Genomic DNA, 6121 nt, shown 5'->3' on the forward strand with positions numbered 1-6121 from the left:
TCGTGTCTGGTTCCCAACTCTGGTATAAAAGCCACTGTTGGTTATTTATGATTTTGAATCATCGTTGAAACGCCTCTCTCAGGAATGCAAGAGCAACTTCTATCTCTTTGAACGGGGAAACAACAAATTCTGCAAAACGTTTCACTAAGCTTGCAATTAAATTTAATATTCAAAATCATCAAAAAAAATCTGTTATCAACTGTGCCATAAGTGTTGTTTATTTTGCTCAAATAGCATTAGCAGACTTGTACATCATCTTACATTTCATTCAGTTGCATGTTGACAAATAAGATGCAGGGCAACCACTCCATAAATGCAATTATGCCATAAAATTCAAGATTTTGGTGCAAAAAAATGTCCCTTTATGTGTTTATTTATATCATACAATACTGATATCACAAAAGCAGGGAGAGCAGTATTATTACACGAGTGCTTTCATCGTATGAACAAACAAAACAGATGTTTCTCAAATTATCTTCTTTTATGTTCCGTAGTTTATGTTAGAACATTATAGCCCAAATGTTTGTGTAATATTTTTTGTTGTTGTTGTATCAAATACAATATTTCTAAAGCTACAGTTTGAAATGTCTACTTGATACTTTCTCATAAAAAAAAATCTTTAAATAACCATTTGTGGGTATTTTCACAGTCAAATTTATTTTGCGATTAACTGTGATTAATTTGATTAATTAATCGAAACATCAAGTAATTAACTAGATAAAATTTTAATTGACTGACAGTCCTAAAAAAAAAAAAATACAAAAAAAAAAAAAAAAAAAAAAAAAAAAATATATATATATATATATATATATATATATATATATATATATATATATATATATATATATATATATATATATATATATATATAAAAGAAAGCCTTTGTATTGTGTGCATCTAAATACCAAGACATGCCAAGAAATGAATACTCTGCAGTCTGCAATGCTCAAAGTCAGACTGAACAGATGTGTTTTAAAATGACTGAAACAAGACATTCAGCTTCATTCACAATCTCCTGAGTCAAGCTGACACAGCTTTCTGCCGCTCACGTGGTCTGTGCTGTTTCTCTGAAGCTGTGTTTATGTGCGCCTGAAAGCATGAGTTACCCAGATCATGTTACATATCCCTAAACCTGAGGGTGTGTCTGAGAAAGAGAGAGAGCTTCCCTCATCTAGATGTTGCTGTGGGGTCAAAAACACCAGTCATCATGATCAAAGGTGGATTTACGGCACGTATGTGGCGTCACCTGATTCAGTTCATTACGATTTCCCATCGGACTTCAAGTGGTGATGCAAAACAGTTCCACTATCTTGAAAAAGTAAATAAAATTGGACGATAAAATCAACATTGAAGTTAATTATCGTCATCGTCAGCCACATAGAGCAAACAACATGCACAAATCTAAACATAATATTGGCCGAACAGTTTTGTTTTCTAACCGTCTCCTCATTCTCCTTTGTTTAATGTTGTCCGGGTCATTTTAGTTTGCTTGTGTGCCCCATCAAGTGAGGAAACACTATCCTTAAATCACCTCACTGGTCTCTTTCAGGATGTTTAACACCACATGAAGAGCAGAATGCCTGTGCATTGAGATTTGTGAAGTCGTTCGTGCTGTAATTCGAGATTTTGGAGTTAATGTGGCCCTGCCCGCTATAAACACAATGACTCAAACACCTTTAGCATAGTTAAAGCACAGCTCACTGTCAAAGCAAACAAGCTTATCATCACACTATATACTGTAGACCAAAACTCACTGATGTCATTCTGTGGGTAAAGCAGGGTCTTTACCAGCCAGGTTAAGGCTGTTCTACATGTGCCTGCTCAGAATTCAGTGTAAAGACACAATGCTGCATAAAAATACAGATTAAAAGCTTATATACTTTTGCCAAATGAACACTGTCCTGATTCACTTCTGATCCAGATCTGGCACACTCCTCTCAAAGTGATTCATGTCTGGAGCACAAACGTTGCAGGACGTGTTATCCACCAAACCCTGAGTATCTGAGTAACACTGCTAATTGATAAAATGCCAACAGACAGGTGTGGTTATTTTTTTTATCAAGTGCCACCTCAAGATGCTCATTTAAGATCATTATTGCATGAATAAAAGTATTGTGTAAACATAACACAGGTGAAGAAGGATGTTTTTTTCAGGTCATAGTAGTGAGTGTTTTCTCAGGGATGGGTGCTTCCTCACTTTTTAAAGGATTTAGTAAAGAAAGCGCTCTAATTGGTACTTCTGAACACAAAATCTGCCTCGAGTGCAGTTTTCTTCCTCGTGTTGACATGTCATTTTGAAAGGAGATTGTTTATGTACGTTCCTAGAGGACTTGACCCGGAGATTTCCCTTTTTACTCCAGGGAGTGTTTAATTGAAATGAAATGCGTGTGCATTATGAGTCAGCACAATCTCAAAACTTGTTTCTGTGGGCTTTATAATGCTGACTTACGCGCTGATTTGATGCTGAGACGTCAGAAATGCACAGAGAACTGCCGTTCAGTTCATATTTGTGCAGATTTTGCTTTAACAGAGCATCTTTTTATCTGGTGAAGTGTCGTATTTCTCTGTACATCGACTGATGCTTTTTACTTTATGATCCACAGACAGTCTTATAAGACATAAAAAGTATACTACAGAACATTCTTTTTATTATTAGAATTGTCTTGCTCACATTCATCTGGCTACTGTTTAGCTTTCATTTCCTCATGCCAACACACATACCAACAAACCAAAGCAGACTCCCCTTCACATTCTTCACTCGTTCTGCATTCATGCCTCAGATCTGACAGCTTTATTGTGTAATGTGTGATCAATGTGTTTATGGTATGCCGCATGCCCAGATTAACCCAGTAAATTTCCTCTGATTAACACGAGGAAACGTTATGAAATGTAGCTTCACATGTGACTTGGGTTTTGTTTTAGTGTTTTTTATTTGTATTTTTTTTCTACAAGAAAATGCAAAGGTAAAGAAATGTCAATGTAAAACCCATTGCAATGACTTACTTGTTAGAAAAATCAATTGTATATTTATTTCATTATATGCGTGTAAAAAAAAATATGAAATTGTAAAAATGTAGTTTTCCACAATTAAAAAATAAAAAAAAATAAAAATAAAAAAAATAATATATATATATATATATATATATATATATATATATATATATATATATATATATATATATCCAACTTCCAAGGCAACTTTTTTATTTTTAGTTTCATTTGTACAAAAAGTCCTAAAACATTTATACAAATAAAAACTGTATATATTTTTTTAACTATCAAATAAAATTACTCAAACTTTGACTAAAATTCCAAATTTAAAATGAATAAATACATATAATTTTGATCAAATATAATTGTATTTCAACTTTACTAAAATAACACTGATTTAATCTGATAATACTATTAAATGTCATGAATCAATTTTACTGTTTACATTTGCTTGGAACATGAAAACTGCATCAGAAGTTCACACAGATTGAAGATTGATTACACAATCAACAGATTGAGTATTCTGACAGTGTAATGATGTAAAAGCATCTGTCAGTATGAGACAGACACACAGGTGACCGGCGGCCAGATGTGCTGGTGTGGTGGTCTTATGTAAGCAGCTGTTGACATGATTCACACTGAGCCTGTGACCCGCATCCTGACTGAGAGCTCACACACACACACACACACACACACACACACACACACTGCTCACTGTGCATTAAACATGAGCGCTGGATCATGTGTGTGTGTGTGCGGCCTGTTGGATCAAGTGTTGGTGTGTTTAAGGATCATGACGTGTTTTATTGCCCTATAGTGTATTCATGTAATTGCACTGGAAATGACTCATCAACAATAAATAATAAACATCAGACAGATAATCTGATGTTCGTTATATATTGCCTTTTAAAAAATATTATATTGCATGTTATAAAATATGTTTGTGCTTTTTTAAAATACACAAAATTCCCAAATAAAAAAAGTGAAGTGACATTCAGCCAAGTATGGTGACCCATACTCAGAATTTGTGCTCTGCATTTAACCCATCCAAAATGCACACACACAGAGCAGTGAACACACACACACACACACTGTGAGCACACACCCGGAGCAGTGGGCAGCCATTTATGCTGCGGCGCCCAGGGAGCAGTTGGGGGTTCGATGCCTTGCTCAAGGGCACCTAAGTCGTGGTATTGAAGGTGGAGAGAGAGCTGTTCATGCACTCCCCCCACCCACAAATCCGTCCGGCCCGAGACTAGAACTCACAACCCTTCGATTGGGAGTCCAACCCTCTAACCATTAGGCCACGACTTCAAATATTTAAAATGTTACTATATATGTGAGTAAAATTATATTCCTTTAATTTGCATTGTTTAATTACATTTATAAAATATTTTCTTTTAAGAAAACAAAAAAATGATCGTGAATGAAACATTATATTATATAAAGCATTATATTTTGCTGAAAGAAAATGTATCTTAATTTTAGTGATATAATTTTAATTTATTAATTTAACAGATTATCCAAAGTGAGTTTTTGAAGAATATGTAAATGTTTCTTATGTAGCCATGCGTTGTTTTAAAATGCACAAAATTCCCTTTTTGAAAAATGCTTTAAATATTTTAAATGTATATAATTTAATTACTTTTTTAAACCAAATTTATATTGCTTATATATATATATATATAAAATATTTTTTTTAATGTTATATATGTTATGTATGTATATATATATATATATATATATATATATATATATATATATATATACACACATAACATATATGTCACATAAAAAAATAATAATTTCATTAAAATTATAAAAATTTAGAAACAAGACATTTAACTAATTTAATCTTATTTTTAGGACTACTAATACTTTAGTCAAATTACATGATTTCATTTACATTTTTTTTTTTTTAATCATTTAGCAAATACTTTCATACAAAGTAACTTCCATCCTGTTCTTGAACATGTGGATGAATCTCACGAAACGAAATCAAGAAATAAGATATATTTAGCCTAAAGTAAATTAATCTTTAAGACTTGATTATTGAAATTAAGACTTCAGTGCTAAATTTAGTCAAATAATTGTATTTATTAGCTTTTATCCTAAGTAACTCAATTATTATTATCATGTTATGTATTACTGCAATTGCAAAAAAAAATTATGTTTATGAATGTTTAAGATGCATTGCATAATTTCTGACCTCATTATCATAATTCAATATTTCCATATTCATATCACCATGTCAACTGAAGATTTTCTCCATCAGTGAAAACACAAAGGAGGATGTTGTTCACATTTCTATTTCTTTATTTTTCATGTTATATAATATGGATACAGCTTCAGTGATACAAAACCCCTCAGTGATGTGGCAGATACACAGCTCGTGATTGGTCGAGCTGCAGGAGGCCGCAGCTGATTGGCTGTGGTTTTAATGGACATGATGGCAGTTTTTGAACAGACCTCATTCCTCACGACTGTTCCTCTACAGTCAGAACAATACTAGGATTCAGTGTTCATTTCACATTACCATAATACATGTAAACTGTTATAGTTCGTACATTCAATGACAATACAATTCCTGCACATTTTCCCTGAAAGGAACAAGGAAGGCTGTGGATGTCTCATGTAAACACACTTAAAGTCGACATGAAAACACTTCACAACCCGTTTTACTCCCGGGATCACATATGAAAATATGACAACTGAGAAAAAAGGAAAGTGACTTACGTTTGAGTTTCTTTGGAACATGTATAAAGAATGTGTTTCTTTAAACTTAATAAGGTGTCCATTAAGTGCCTTAACCTTAATAAAGTTCTCCTGTTAACATTAGTCTGGTAACATGAACTAACAATGAAAAATACTTCTAAAGAGTCTTTATTTACTTATACATTATCAATTCTAATACATTAACTTAGTCATATTTTTAGTAGCTACCCAAATGGCAAAAGAAAAAATTATATATAAAATGTATGTATATAAAATGTATATTCAAAATATTCAAAAGCAGCCGAAATATATATTTATTATATGTCAGTATGTTTTCTACCATCTATATATTTTTGGAAATTTTTGAAAATATATTTTACAAATATAAAACTTTTTTTTTTTTTTTTAAGAATTT

Source organism: Carassius gibelio, chromosome B4 (assembly GCF_023724105.1).
Source record: "Carassius gibelio isolate Cgi1373 ecotype wild population from Czech Republic chromosome B4, carGib1.2-hapl.c, whole genome shotgun sequence".
NCBI classification, from domain to species: domain Eukaryota; kingdom Metazoa; phylum Chordata; class Actinopteri; order Cypriniformes; family Cyprinidae; genus Carassius; species Carassius gibelio.